Below are 16,493 nucleotides of genomic sequence, written 5' to 3'. Positions count from 1 at the left end.
CCCCCTACTACAGTCCCTGACCCCCCTACTACAGTCCCTGACCCCCCTCTACAGTCCCTGACCCCCCTACTACAGTCCCTGACCCCCCTACTACAGTCCCTGACCCCCCTACTACAGTCCCTGACCCCCCTCTACAGTCCCTGACTCCCTCCTCTACAGTCTCTGACCCCCCTTTACAGTCCCTGACCCCCCTACTACAGTCCCTGACCCCCCTACTACAGTCCCTGACCCCCCTCTACAGTCCCTGACTCCCTCCTCTACAGTCTCTGACCCCCCTTTACAGTCCCTGACCCCCCTTTACAGTCCCTGACCCCCCTACTACACTCCCTGACTCCCTCCTCTACAGTCCCTGACCTCCCTACTACAGTCCCTAACCCCCCTACTACAGTCCCTGACTCCCCTCTACAGTCCCTGACTCCCTCCTCTACAGTCTCTGACCCCCCTACTACAGTCCCTGACCCCCCTACTACAGTCCCTGACCCCCCTACTACAGTCCCTGACCCCCCTACTACAGTCTCTGATCCCCCTACTACAGTCTCTGATCCCCCTACTACAGTCTCTGAGCCCCCTCCATTGTTGGGTTCCTTCTCCATGCTCCTTCAACTTCAGTCCCTGACCCCCCTCTACAGTCCCTGACCCCCCTACTACAGTCCCTGACCCCCCCTACTACAGTCCCTGAACCCCTCTACATTTCCTGATCCCCCTACTACAGTCTCTGAGCCCCCTCTACAGTCCCTGACCCCCCATTACACTCCCTGAACCCCCTCTACAGTCCCTGTCCCCCACTACACTCCCTGCCCCCCATTACACTCCCTGATCCCCCCTTCTACAGTCCCTGACCCCCCTACTACAGTCCCCCCTCTACAGTCCTTGACCCCCCTTCTACAATCCCTGACCCCCTCTACATTTCCTGATCCCCCTACTACAGTCTCTGAGCCCCCTCTACAGTCCCTGACCCCCCATTACACTCCCTGACCCCCCCTCTACAGTCCCTGTCCCCCACTACACTCCCTGCCCCCATTACACTCCCTGACCCCCTCTACAGTCCCTGACCCCCATTACACTCCCTGCCCCCCTACACTCCCTGACACCCCGTTACACTCACTGCCCCCCCTCTACAGTCCCTGACCCCCCCACTATAGTTCATGTCCCCCCCCCCAGAACTAAAAAAAGATATTGCTTCACTTTAAGAACATTTTCGTTTTACATACATGCTCTGGTCCCCTTGTGTACTTAAAAGTGAAGTATTCCTGTAATATTCAGGCCTAACATTTTTTAAAACATGTGTGCAAAAAAAAAACACACCCCCCCCCCCCCCCGGCACCAAAAGGGTTGAAACCCAAAGTCATTTCTTTTCTTCTCTGTCTGTTCTGTTGGGAAGATTTCCCTTTACTTCCTGAATGGAGACAGGAAGAGATATCTCTGAGGTCACGGGAAATTTCTTCTCACTTCCTGTCTGATTAATAATAGTCACCAGGACAGAGAATTCCCCCAGCGGAGACACCCGGACACCTCCCCTCCCCCCCCCCCCCCCCACCATTCCAGAACATTTCCCAGCTTTCTATTCTTGTTCTTGGTGGGCGTCGCCTTAAAGACGCGGCAGACGTAATCACTCCCGTGGCGAATATCGCCACCAGAAATCCCTTCAGAAGGACAGAATATTATGGAAGCCGCAGTAATTGGCATCTGCTCGGTTCTTTAATTGGTTTTGGAAGAAGAAGTCCGGGAACCGCCCGGATCTTCCAGCAGAAGTTTGAAAATTTATCACTGAATTCTTAATCATCTTTTAGGTAATAGGTTAGGTCTTAGGTAAAATCTGTTTTCATTACATTTCTTACCTTACACCAGATGATGTCATCACCGGGTCTCTGTGCTTCTCTATGCAATGCAGGCAGATCATGGCTGGTGGGAGGAGCCGGCGGGGGGCTGTACATAGCTTTCTGGAAAAATCCCAGCACTCATCCTCATTACTCCTTCCAAGAGCCCTCAATTCTGATGTAAGCAGTGGGAGGAGTTATGCTTCTTCATGTGACCAGGAAAAGATCACATGATCTCCAGATGCCAGGAGCATTGTGGGAGTTTCACAGCATTTCAGGCCGAAGAAAGTCCGTTGTTGTCAAACATTCTGCTAGAAGGAGAAGTTCATCAGCAACCACAGCGCCGCTCTACTGATCAGGAACCAGAGCCTGCATATGTAATTTAGTATATACTGAGCAGAGGCTGCATATGTAATTTAGTATATACTAAGCGGAGCCTGCATATGTAATTTAGTATATACTAAGCAGAGGCTGCATATGTAATTTAGTTCATACTATGCAGAGCCCGCATATGTAATGTAGTACATGCTAAGTAGAGCATGTATATTTAATTTAATACATACTAAGCAGAGCCTGCATATGTAATCTAGTAGATACTAAGCAGAGCCTTTGTATCTATTTTAGTATACACCAAGCAGAGCCCGCATATGTAATCTAGTATATACTAAGCAGAGCCTGCATATGTAATTTAGTACACACTAAGCAGAGCCTGCATATGAAATTTAATATATACTAAGCAGAGCCTGCATATGTAATCTAGTACATACTAAGCAGAGCCTGCATATGTAATCTAGTATATACTAAGCAGAGCCTGCATATGTAATCTAGTATATACTAAGCGGAGCCTGCATATATAATTTAGCATATACTAAGCAGAGCCTGCATATGTAATCTAGTATATACTAAGCAGAGCCTGCATATGTAATCTAGTACATACTAAGCAGAGCCTGCGTATGTAATGTAGTACATGCTAAGTAGAGCATGTATATTTAATTTAATACATAGTAAGCAGAGCCTGCATATGTAATCTAGTAGATACTAAGCAGAGCCTTTATATCTATTTTAGTATACACCAAGCAGAGCCCGCATATGTAATTTGGTATATACTAAGCAGAGCCTGCATATGTAATCTAGTATATACTAAGCAGAGCCTGCATATGTAATCTAGTATATACTAAGCAGAGCCTGCATATGTAATCTAGTATATACTAAGCACAGCCTGCATATGTAATTTAGTACATACTAAGCGGAGCCTGCATATGAAATTTAGTATATACTAAGCAGAGCCTGCATATTTAATCTAGTATATACTAAGCAGAGCCTGCATATGTAATTTAGTACATACTAAGCAGAGCCTGCATATGTAATTTAGTATATACTAAGCAGAGCCTGCATATGTAATCTAGTATATACTAAGCAGAGCCTGCATATGTAATCTAGTACATACTAAGCAGAGCCTGCATATGTAATCTAGTACATACTAAGCAGAGCCTGCATATGTAATATTGTACATACTATGCAGAGCCCGCATATGTAATGTAGTACATGCTAAGTAGAGCATGTATATTTAATTTAATACATAGTAAGCAGAGCCTGCATATGTAATCTAGTAGATACTAAGCAGAGCCTGCATATGTAATCTAGTATATACTAAGCAGAGCCTGCATATGTAATTTGGTACACACTAAGCGGAGCCTGCATATGAAATGTAGTATATACTAAGCAGAGCCTGCATATGTAATCTAGTATATACTAAGCAGAGCCTGCATATGTAATTTAGTACATACTAAGCGGAGCCTGCATATGAAATTTAGTATATACTAAGCAGAGCCTGCATATGTAATCTAGTACATACTAAACAGAGCCTGCATATGTAATCTAGTACATACTATGCAGAGCCTGCATATGTAATTTAGTATATACTAAGCAGAGCCTGCATATGTAATCTAGTATATACTAAGCAGAGCCTGCATATGTAATCTAGTACATACTAAGTAGAGCCTGCATATGTAATCTAGTACATACTAAGCAGAGCCTGCATATGTAATCTAGTACATACTATGCAGAGCCCGCATATGTAATGTAGTACATGCTAAGTAGAGCATGTATATTTAATTGAATACATAGTAAGCAGAGCCTGCATATGTAATCTAGTAGATACTAGGCAGAGCCTTTATATCTATTTTAGTATACCAAGCAGAGCCCGCATATGTAATCTAGTATATACTAAGCAGAGCCTGCATATGTAATCTAGTATATACTAAGCAGAGCCTGCATATGTAATTTATTACACACTAAGCGGAGCCTGCATATGAAATTTAGTATATACTAAGCAGAGCCTGCATATGTAATTTAGTACACACTAAGCGGAGCCTGCATATGAAATTTAGTATATACTAAGCAGAGCCTGCATATGTAATCTAGTATATACTAAGCAGAGCCTGCATATGTAATTTAGTACATACTAAGCAGAGCCTGCATATGTAATTTAGTATATACTAAGCAGAGCCTGCATATGTAATCTAGTATATACTAAGCAGAGCCTGCATATGTAATCTAGTACATACTATGCAGAGCCCGCATATGTAATGTAGTACATGCTAAGTAGAGCATGTATATTTAATTTAATACATAGTAAGCAGAGCCTGCATATGTAATCTAGTAGATACTAAGCAGAGCCTTTATATCTATTTTAGTATACACCAAGCAGAGCCCGCATATGTAATCTTGTATATACTAAGCAGAGCCTGCATATGTAATCTAGTATATACTAAGCAGAGCCTGCATATGTAATCTAGTATTAACTAAGCAGAGCCTGCATATGTAATTTAGTACACACTAAGCGGAGCCTGAATATGAAATTTAGTATATACTAAGCAGAGCCTGCATATGTAATCTAGTACATACTAAGCAGAGCCTGCATATGTAATCTAGTACATACTATGCATAGCCCGCATATGTAATGTAGTTCATGCTAAGTAGAGCATGTATATTTAAAGCGGTAGTAAACCCGCATTTTTTATTTTTTTTTTTTTAAAAACCTGCAAAGCAAAAGGCATAATGAGCTAGTATGCACCGCATACTAGCTCATTATGAAATACTTACCTTAGAACGAGGCCCCGACATCTCGCCCGATCCACGCCGAGGAAGCCGACATGCTCCCTCGGCGTCTCTTCCGGGTATCGCGGCTCCGGCGCTGTGAGTGGCCGGAGCCGCGATATCGTCACTCCCGCGCATGCGCGCGGGAGATTTAAATCCGGCCGGACGAGCGCTGCCGGATTTTCGCGGAGAAAACCCCCTTGTGCGCATGCGCCGCTGCAGTCAGCGGCGCATACCGAGGGGAATATCTCCTAAACCGTACAGGTTTAGGAGATATTTTTTTTACCTACAGGTAAGCCTTATTATAGGCTTTCCTGTAGGTAAAAGTTAAAAAAGTGGGTTTACTTCCACTTTAATTTAATATATAGTAAGCAGAGCCTGCATATGTAATCTAGTAGATACTAAGCAGAGCCTTTATATCTATTTTAGTATACACCAAGCAGAGCCCGCATATGTAATGTAGTACATGCTAAGTAGAGCATGTATATTTAATTTAATACATAGTAAGCAGAGCCTGCATATGTAATCTAGTAGATACTAAGCAGAGCCTTTATATCTATTTTAGTATACACCAAGCAGAGCCCGCATATGTAATCTGGTATATACTAAGCAGAGCCTGCATATGTAATCTAGTATATACTAAGCAGAGCCTGCATATGTAATTTAGTACACAATAAGCGGAGCCTGCATATGAAATGTAGTATATACTAAGCAGAGCCTGCATATGTAATCTAGTACATACTAAGCAGAGCCTGCATATGTAATCTAGTACATACTAAGCAGAGCCTGCATATGTAATCTAGTACATACTATGCAGAGCCCGCATATGTAATGTAGTACATGCTAAGTAGAGCATGTATATTTAATTGAATACATAGTAAGCAGAGCCTGCATATGTAATCTAGTAGATACTAGGCAGAGCCTTTATATCTATTTTAGTATACCAAGCAGAGCCCGCATATGTAATCTAGTATATACTAAGCAGAGCCTGCATATGTAATTTATTACACACTAAGCGGAGCCTGCATATGAAATTTAGTATATACTAAGCAGAGCCTGCATATGTAATTTAGTACACACTAAGCGGAGCCTGCATATGAAATTTAGTATATACTAAGCAGAGCCTGCATATGTAATCTAGTATATACTAAGCAGAGCCTGCATATGTAATTTAGTACACACTAAGCGGAGCCTGCCTATGAAATTTAGTATATACTAAGCAGAGCCTGCATATGTAATCTAGTATATACTAAGCAGAGCCTGCATATGTAATTTAGTACATACTAAGCAGAGCCTGCATATTTAATTTAGTATATACTAAGCAGAGCCTGCATATGTAATCTAGTATATACTAAGCAGAGCCTGCATATGTAATCTAGTATATACTAAGCAGAGCCCGCATATGTAATCTAGTATATACTAAGCAGAGCCTGCATATGTAATCTAGTATATACTAAGCAGAGCCTGCATATGTAATTTATTACACACTAAGCGGAGCCTGCATATGAAATTTAGTATATACTAAGCAGAGCCTGCATATGTAATCTAGTATATACTAAGCAGAGCCTGCATATGTAATTTAGTACATACTAAGCGGAGCCTGCATATGAAATTTAGTATATACTAAGCAGAGCCTGCATATGTAATCTAGTACATACTAGGCAGAGCCTGCATATGTAATCTAGTACATACTATGCAGAGCCTGCATATGTAATTTAGTATATACTAAGCAAAGCCTGCATATGTAATCTAGTACATACTATGCAGAGCCTGCATATGTAATCTAGTACATACTATGCAGAGCCTGCATATGAAATTTAGTATATACTAAGCAGAGCCTGCATATGTAATTTAGTATATACTAAGCAGAGCCTGCATATGTAATCTAGTACATACTATGCAGAGCCCGCATATGTAATGTAGTACATGCTAAATAGAGCATGTATATTTAATTGAATACATAGTAAGCAGAGCCTGCATATGTAATCTAGTAGATACTAGGCAGAGCCTTTATATCTATTTTAGTATACCAAGCAGAGCCCGCATATGTAATCTAGTATATACTAAGCAGAGCCTGCATATGTAATTTATTACACACTAAGCGGAGCCTGCATATGAAATTTAGTATATACTAAGCAGAGCCTGCATATGTAATCTAGTATATACTAAGCAGAGCCTGCCTATGTAATCTAGTACATACTAGGCAGAGCCTGCATATGTAATTTAGTATATACTAAGCAGAGCCTGCATATGTAATCTAGTATATACTAAGCAGAGCCTGCATATGTAATCTAGTACATACTAAGCAGAGCCTGCATATGTAATCTAGTACATACTAAGCAGAGCCTGCATATGTAATCTAGTACATACTATGCAGAGCCCGCATATGTAATGTGGTACATGCTAAGTAGAGCATGTATATTTAATTGAATACATAGTAAGCAGAGCCTGCATATGTAATCTAGTAGATACTAAGCAGAGCCTGCATATGTAATGTAGTACATGCTAAGTAGAGCATGTATATTTAATTTAATGTATACTAAGCAGAGCCGGCATATCTATTTTAGTATACACCAAGCAGAGTCCGCATATGTAATCTAGTATATACTAAGCAGAGTCCGCATATGTAATCTAGTATATACTAAGCAGAGCCTGCATATGTAATGTAGTACATGCTAAGTAGAGCATGTATATTTAATTTAATGTATACTAGGCAGAGCCTTTATATCTATTTTAGTATACACCAAGCAGAGTCCGCATATGTAATTTAGTACATACTAAGCTGAGCCTGGTTCTGGTGGGAGAGCTTTGCCTAGGAGATGTCCTCACTGCACTCAAAGTTTAAAAGGCCCCAGTCTTCTACAGTTTGGGGGGGGGGGGGGGGGGCAGTAATTCTGCAGCTTAGCCACCTTTTCTTTTTTTTTTCTTTTTTTTACCAGCCCCCCTAAGCGCCTGTCTGAAAGAGACATTTTTCATGACCGATTTCATAGCTGTTATTATTCTTTGTGTCGGGTGTTTGTTGTTTTCTGAATGTTTATCTATTTATGGACCTTCCCACATCACATTCTTTTATACTGAGTAGAATTAAGTTCAACCTTCCACAAGAGTCCAAGTTTCTCCTGTGGTTACTACCCCCGACCCATTCCCAATTGGCCCTCTCGCCCTCTGGGTTCTCAGTCTCTTCTGCCCCATTCTCAGTTGGCCATTTAGGCCCTCTGGGTTCCCGGGCTCCACTGGCTCATTCTCAGGTGGCCCTTCCTACCCTCTTGGTTCCCAAGATCCACTGACCTATTCTCAGTTGGCCATTTAGGCCCTCTGGGTTCCCAGGCTCCACTGGCTCATTCTCAGGTGGCCATTCATACCCCCTTGGTTCCAGGTTCCACTGCCCCATTCTTGGTTGGCCCTTGAGGCCCTTTTGATTCCCAAGATCCACTGACCCATTCTCAGTTGGCCATTTAGGCCCTCTGGGTTCCCGGGCTCCACTGGCTCATTCTCAGGTGGCCCTTCCTACCCTCTTGGTTCCCAAGCTCCATGTATTCATCCTCACTTGGTCATTCCTACCGTCTTGGTTTCCTGGCTCCACTGCCCCATTCTTGGTTGGCCCGTTAGGCCCTCTGGGTTCCCAAACTCCATTGTCCCATTCTCAGTTGGCCAAGAATAAAGGGCCTTATTGGTTAAAGCCCAACTGCAGGCTTATCTCTCCCGCCCTCTAATTGTCTCCAACAAAGTCGTCCCCCCCCCCCCCCCTTGCCTTTATCTGAAATTTTCAGGATGGTTACATGATTCTTCGGGGTCCCTTTCTCTTTGGTCCTCAGATGGCACCGAGCAGTCCTCAGATGGCACAGAGCGGTCCTCAGATGGCACAGAGCGGTCCTCAGATGGCACCGAGCAGTCCTCAGATGGCACCGAGCAGTCGTCAGATGGCACAGAGCGGTCCTCAGATGGCACCGAGCAGTCCTCAGATGGCACAGAGCGGTCCTCAGATGGCACAGAGCGGTCCTCAGATGGCACAGAGCAGTCCTCAGATGGCACAGAGCGGTCCTCAGATGGCACAGAGCGGTCCTCAGATGGCACAGAGCAGTCCTCAGATGGCACAGAGCGGTCCTCAGATGGCACAGAGCGGTCCTCAGATGGCACAGAGCAGTCCTCAGATGGCACAGAGCGGTCCTCAGATGGCACAGAGCGGTCCTCAGATGGCACCGAGTGGTCCTCAGATGGCACAGAGCGGTCCTCAGATGGCACAGAGCAGTCCTCAGATGGCACAGAGCGGTCCTCAGATGGCACAGAGCGGTCCTCAGATGGTACAGAGCAGTCCTCAGATGGCACAGAGCGGTCCTCATATGGCACCGAGCAGTCCTCAGATGGCACAGAGCGGTCCTCAGATGGCACAGAGCGGTCCTCAGATGGCACAGAGCAGTCCTCAGATGGCACAGAGCGGTCCTCAGATGGCACAGAGTGGTCCTCAGATGGCACAGAGCAGTCCTCAGATGGCACAGAGCGGTCCTCAGATGGCACAGAGCGGTCCTCAGATGGCACCGAGTGGTCCTCAGATGGCACAGAGCGGTCCTCAGATGGCACAGAGCGGTCCTCAGATGGCACAGAGCGGTCCTCAGATGGCACAGAGCGGTCCTCCATGATGCAAGAAGCAGTTTTTAAGTGATTACAATGTGTACAGGGCCCCTGAGGTCACACCCCCTCAAGGCTTAATTAAACCCCCAAAAATTAGATCAGCTTGGTACGGAAAGTACTGAGGGGGTGCAGCTTAAGCAGACCTTCTGTGACAAATGGAAGGTCCACTTTTTTTTACCGGCTCCCTGACCCCCAAAACAAATTACTTTAAAATGAAACTGAAGTACAAAAAAAGCAAAAAATAACCCCCCCCCCCCCCCATTCCTCAGCCCCCCCCCCCCCCCCCCCGTCCAATACCAGATTACATCCTTGTGGATTTCAAGCTCTCAGCTCTGTTGGGGGTGGGAGGGGGTTGGGGGGGTGGTAACATCACCCAGGGAAGCACTGCAGACGGGTGGGGGGGGGGGGGGGGGGGCTGAACAATTTGCTTAAAAATTGCCTTTTAAATCAATTTGTTTTGGGGGGGGGGGGGGGCAAAAAAGTGGACCTTCAGTTTGCCATTCAAAGTTCCTTTGCCATGGAAGGTCCGCCTTAGGGTGCAATGCGGGTGCTGAAGGTTGACCTATTTTTTTTTTTTTTTTTTTTTTTACATTTGCGGAGAGAAAATTGCCCATCGTTGGCCTTTAGACCCCAATCACAACCGGAGCGTTTTGTAGCTCGACGCCTGAAGCTACAAAACGCTGGAGGGGGGGGGGGGGGGGAATCCATTATTCTCAATGGAGACGGTTCACATCTCCGCTCCAAGTCGCCTGAAGCCGAACGCCTGAAGCTCAACAAGTTCCGGAACCCTTTTTTGTTCGCGCGAATCGCGGCTGATTTGGGGCGTTTTTATTCCCATAGAAACGAATGGAAGTGCTCGATTCAAGCATTTAGCGCGACAACGAGCGTTTCTATGGGCGTTTTGTCGCTGTATCTGCTCAAGAGAAAATATAATTTACATAATTTACATAAGGAAATGACATAAATGACATAAAAAATACACAGGAAGTGCGCAGATCACCATTTTTAGCTCAAATGGAGACCAGCAATATGGAAGGAGAACTGGATGAGGCCGTATGTCTCCGAGATCAGGAGAGCTTCATAAGAATGGTAAAGGAGCAACCCTGTCTGTATGATACTAGAGATCCATGCTAGCGGCCGAAAAAGGGTTAAAATCGCACACAAAGCACCGCTGCAGCGGCGCTTTTCCAGCGTTCTAGCGGCCGCTATCAGGGCGGTTTTAACCCCCGCTAGCGGCCGAAAAAGGTTAAAATCGCACACAAAAGCACCGCTGCAGCGGCGCTTTGCCAGCGTTCTAGCGGCCGCTAGCAGGGGGCGGTTTTAACCCCCGCTAGCGGCCGAAAAAGGATTAAAATCGCACACAAAGCACCGCTGCTAGCGGCGCTTTTCCAGCGTTCTAGCGGCCGCTAGCAGGGCGGTTTTAACCCCCGCTAGCGGCCGAAAAAGGTTAAAAATCGCACACAAAGCACCGCTGCAGCGGCGCTTTGCCAGCGTCTAGCGGCCGCTATCAGGGCGGTTTTAACCCCCGCTAGCGGCCGAAAAAGGGTTAAAATCGCACACAAAGCACCGCTGCTAGCGGCGCTTTTCCAGCGTTCTAGCGGCCGCTATCAGGGCGGTTTTAACCCCCGCTAGCGGCCGAAAAAGGGTTAAAATCGCACACAAAGCACCGCTGCAGCGGCGCTTTGCCAGCGTTCTAGCGGCCGCTATCAGGGCGGTTTTAACCCCGCTAGCGGCCGAAAAAGGGTTAAAATCGCACACAAAGCACCGCTGCAGCGGCGCTTTGCCAGCGTTCTAGCGGCCGCTATCAGGGCGGTTTTAACCCCCGCTAGCGGCCGAAAAAGGGTTAAAATCGCACACAAAGCACCGCTGCAGCGGCGCTTTGCCAGCGTTCTAGCGGCCGCTAGCAGGGCGGTTTTAACCCCCGCTAGCGGCCGAAAAAGGGTTAAAATCGCACACAAAGCACCGCTGCAGCGGCGCTTTGCCAGCGTTCTAGCGGCCGCTATCAGGGCGGTTTTAACCCCGCTAGCGGCCGAAAAAGGGTTAAAATCGCACACAAAGCACCGCTGCAGCGGCGCTTTGCCAGCTTTCTAGCGGCCGCTAGCAGGGCGGTTTTAACCCCCGCTAGCGGCCTAAAAAGGGTTAAAATCGCACACAAAGCACCGCTGCATTAACCCTTTTTCGGGGGTTAAAACCACCCTGCTAGCGGTTGCTAGAACGCTGGCAAAGGGCCACTGCAGCGGTGCTTTGTGTGCAATTTTAACCCTTTTTCGGCCGCTAGCCGGGATTAAAACCACCCTGCTAGCGGCCGCTAGAACACTGGCAAAGGGAGCGGTTGCTTTGCGTGCAATTTTAACCCTTTTTCAGCCGCTAGCGGGGGTTAAAACCGCCCTGCTAGCGGCCGCTAGAACGCTGGCAAAGGGCCGCAATCGCACACAAAGCACCGCTGCAGCGGCGCTTTGCCAGCGTTCTAGCTCCATATCTAGTTCTAGATATGGAGCAGGGAGCACAATGCTGAACCGGAAGTACAATAACCAAGTACAGTACCCAGGAAGCAGATGAAAAAAGAGATAAATATTTTTCCTATTGGCTGAAAAAAAAAAACGCTAAAGTAAAAAAATGCCAAAAAAACGCTGTATGCAAACGCGCGACAAAACGCCGGTAAAAACGCTCAAAAACGCTACGCTGCGGTGTGAATGCAGCTTTTAAAGTGACCCCAATTCTTGTGACCTTTTGACCGACTTCTTCGTCTCCTCCCACCTGTATCACGTTGGAAATCCTCTCTCCACGCTTCTTCTTCTGTGAACGCTTTGCATGGCTTCACGTGTGATCAACACTTTTAAGCGTTTAGCGCTCTTACCTAGCCATCTGTCTGTGTTTCATCTCCAACGACCTAATTACCCTGTAAAAAAAAAAAATCTATGGCGGATCGCATAATGGCGGATGCTGCAAACCTCGCCGGAACAGCTGCGGCTACGTAATAAATACCTGTATACACAAGTACTGCCTTCAATAAACAGGAACATGGAGGCTCTCCGAGAGACTAAAGTTCTGCATTGACAGAAAATAAATGTGTCCAAATGGGAACGCCTCGTATTTGTATTAGAGCGTGGGGGGGGCGGCAAGGACGTGTAGCACTGACCCCGAAGGAGCTGCTTGGTTTGATTTGGGCTCACCGTTACCTTCTCCTCCTCCTCGATTTGTGTCTAGGGGATGTCCGGTGGTAGATGGCCCAGAAACTTTAGAGACTGACGACAGATCCACATAAAGGGATTTTTATTTGCAAGAAACGTAGACCACGAACAGTCTCTTAGTATAGGATCCGAGGGTTGGGAAGGAAGTTCAGGTACTCTTAGCCCCTTGTACACACGGTCGGAGATTTTGCCAACCAAATCCGTCAAGATTTTGTCCGTCGGATTTAGTCCGTCGGATTTAGTCCGAAACTGTTGCATACACACGGTCGGGCCAAGTTGGCGAAAAATCCGATCTTTCAGAACGTGATGACGTAATTTCGTTACGATGGGACTACATTCAGGCTAGTAGCCAATAGCTTTGATGTAGGAATTTGATCTGAGCATGCGTGGCACTTGGTCCGATCAAATGCTCTACACATGATCGGATTACGTCCGACCGGCCCAGTTGGTCAGAAATCTTTCCAACATGTTGGAAAATTGGGTCAGACTGAGATTCGGACGGAATCAGTCCGATGCATACCACACACAGTCGGAATATCTGACGACACGGTCCGATAAGACGCATTCCGTGGTACAAGGCATCAGTGTCAAAGTCAATGATGAAGAACTTTCCTACTTTGACTAAATCCAGAGATTAGCCAATCACAGCTGGATGATCACTCAGGTTGGACAGTCCCTCTCTCACAGGGCCTAGGCCGCCAACAGGTGCTTTACTCAGGAACAAAGTCTCTGCCACAGATGTTGTTGTAGAACATTCAGGAAACTAAACTTATGGAACACTGGTGTGATACCTGGATCTTTCAGCCAGCTTGGCGATACCCACGAGATTGGATTCACTTAGGTCCTTCAAGCCCCACCAGGCTCTTGCCAAGAAGCCAACCCGTGCGTGGCCTTCTTCTGAAGAGTCCTCCGCTGGATAGCTATGAAGTTATTGGGCCTCTCCAACTACCGACCACCTCAGAATCCTTCTTTAGTTTCCTTGCCTCGGGCTAGCCAGCCCCAAGACAACAAGTCGGGTGGATCCGCACCCCAGGCCATAGCCTTCTTGGGGGCTGGTCAGGAGGACCAGGACCTTGGAGTCAGAACATACTTCTGGGCCGAATCCCCCAAACCACGTGACATCTGCATCTTAAGTACCCTCTCCCAGAAAGCACAGCAAGAGTGACACTCCCACTGGGCGGGCTCCAAGAGAGAAGAACCTTAAAGCGCCCAACCAGACTGTGGTTCCATGCCTGCTAGAAGAGACAGCGCCCCCTGTGGCCAGGCTGAACATCCTATAGTCCAGTCAGACTGATGCTGAGGTCCAAATTTAGAACAATTGTACCCGAACCCAAACTGCAGTTCAGTTGTAACCTTAACTTTCAAAAACATAGCGCGTGCTCCTCAGGAGCCGCCGCTACAGATGCAGACAGTCCTATTTGGAGAGCATATTTACTGAATGCAGAGAAATCAGGATATTTCTGATACAATCACTACCAATTAAATAAATGTTTCTTGTGCCGCGTACACACGATTGGATTTTAGTCGGGAAAAACCATCCGAGTTTTTTTCTGCTCAAGCTTGGCTTGCATACACACAGGTCACACAAAAGTTCTCTGAACTTTTGACCGTCAAGAGCGCGGTGACATACAACACTACGACGAGCCGAGAAAATAAATTTAGATGTTTTTCGAGCGCGCGCCAAATTGTTTCCGAGCATGCGTAGGAATTTTGCCCGTCGGAAATTGCTACAGACGATCGGAATTTCCAATCGGAACTTTTTTCCGACCGAAAAATTGAGAACATGCTCTCAATCTTTTGCTGGCGGAAATTCTGCCGGCAAAAGTCCGATGGAGCGCACACACGCGGTCGGAATTTCCGACCAAATGCTCTCATCAGACTTTTGCCGGCGGGGTTTCCGATCGTGTGGTACGGGGCTTAAGGTGTTATTTTTACATATAAAAAGAGAATTTGTTTGACCCATTACAGTCACATGATGCCACTCATTGGACATACTCTTGCATATGCTGCTTCATCCAACGCGTTTCTTGGAGCAAGGTCTGCTATTTCAAGGACGAAGGAATGGAGTAGTGCTACGCTATACAGGGGAGTGGGATGTGGGAGCGAGTAAAGAAAATATGAGGCTATTTAACACGAGGCAAAAGTGTATATAAATGATGTAGATAAATAAAATGACTGCAGTATTTCCTAAAATATATAAAAAAAAAATCTGAAAATGGATAAAGTAGAGGTCACGATCTATCTGTAAGAAAGTACCTCTTCTAGTGCAGTTCCATATCAACAGTAGTTTCATGTCAAGGGTCATAAATAGTTATTACATCTCTGACCATGGATAAAATGTTAGCAAGATTATTCTTTAAGAGACAGCCGAAATGAGGAATTGGTGCCCCGTGTGAGGAAGGGATCCCTGAGGTAAGGTAGATCTTTCTGTAAGACAACTAGACATGTGCAAAAGGAAAAATTTGTTTAGCTTTGTTTCGTTTTAATTCGTTAATTCATTAATTTCGTTTAGTTATATTCGTTAACTTCCTTAAATTCGTTTTCGGATTTCGTTTAGTTTTCTACCGAATTCGAAAAATCGGCCACATTCGAAAATATTTCAACCAAATTCGAAAATATTTCTACCGGATTCGAAATGATTTCAACCACATTCGAAAATATTTTGTGATCCGACTTTAGGGCCGTGTATCTCGGGGTCACTTGGTGCTAGAAACTCCAAATTTGGATATTTTATAGTGCTAGTACCATTGTGTTTGCATACCAAATTTTGGGTTTCTAGCTATAAGTGACCTCGAGATATGTGGCCCCAAAATCGGGTCGCAAAATGTTATTCTCTGCTCTAATAACTAATAACATTTTGCGACCCGATTTTGGGGCCACATATCTCGGGGTCACTTATAGCTAGAAACACCAAATTTGGTATGCAAACACAATAATACTAGCACTACAACATATCCAAATTTGAAGTGTCTAGCACCAAGTGACCCCGAGATACATGGCCCTAAAGTTGGGTCACAAAATATTTTCGAATGCAGTTGAAATAATTTCGAATCATGTCAAATTAATTCGAATTCATTCGTTATATTTCTTCCGTATTCGTTGTAATTGTTATTTTTTTTATTCGGACATTCGGATGCATCCGAATGTCCGAAAGATGCAAAATTTCGATTCGTTACGAAACGAATTGCACAAGCCTAGGAGCGAGTAAAGAAAATATGAGGCTATTTAACACGAGGCAAAAGTGTATATAAATGATGTAGATAAATAAAATGACTGCAGTATTTCCTAAAATATATAAAAAAAAAAAATCTGAAAATGGATAAAGTAGAGGTCACGATCTATCTGTAAGAAAGTACCTCTTCTAGTGCAGTTCCATATCAACAGTAGTTTCATGTCAAGGGTCATAAATAGTTATTACATCTCTGACCATGGATAAAATATTAGCAAGATTATTCTTTAAGAGACAGCCGAAATGAGGAATTGGCGCCCCGTGTGAGGAAGGGGATCCCTAAGGTAAGGTAGATCTTTCTGTAAGACAACCCCACCTGATGCCAGCCACCCAGGGGCAGATCCAGAGTCCAGTCTCGGGAGGGGCACTGCTATAAAATATGTTTTTTTGGGGGCAATTTATATGGGAAATGGCTGGTATTGGCGCTTCAATCATTACGGCACCATGGTTGTTATGGTGTCAGGATGATTGAAGCGCATTATTTCTATTAATACATTGTAATATAATATAAATGGTTCAACTCACCAT

The sequence above is a fragment of the Lithobates pipiens genome, unplaced genomic scaffold (assembly GCF_037356315.1).
Source record: "Lithobates pipiens isolate NorthernLeopardFrog02 unplaced genomic scaffold, aLitPip1_a1.2 Scaffold_19, whole genome shotgun sequence".
NCBI lineage: Eukaryota > Metazoa > Chordata > Amphibia > Anura > Ranidae > Lithobates > Lithobates pipiens.
Note: the sequence above shows the minus strand (reverse complement) of the source record.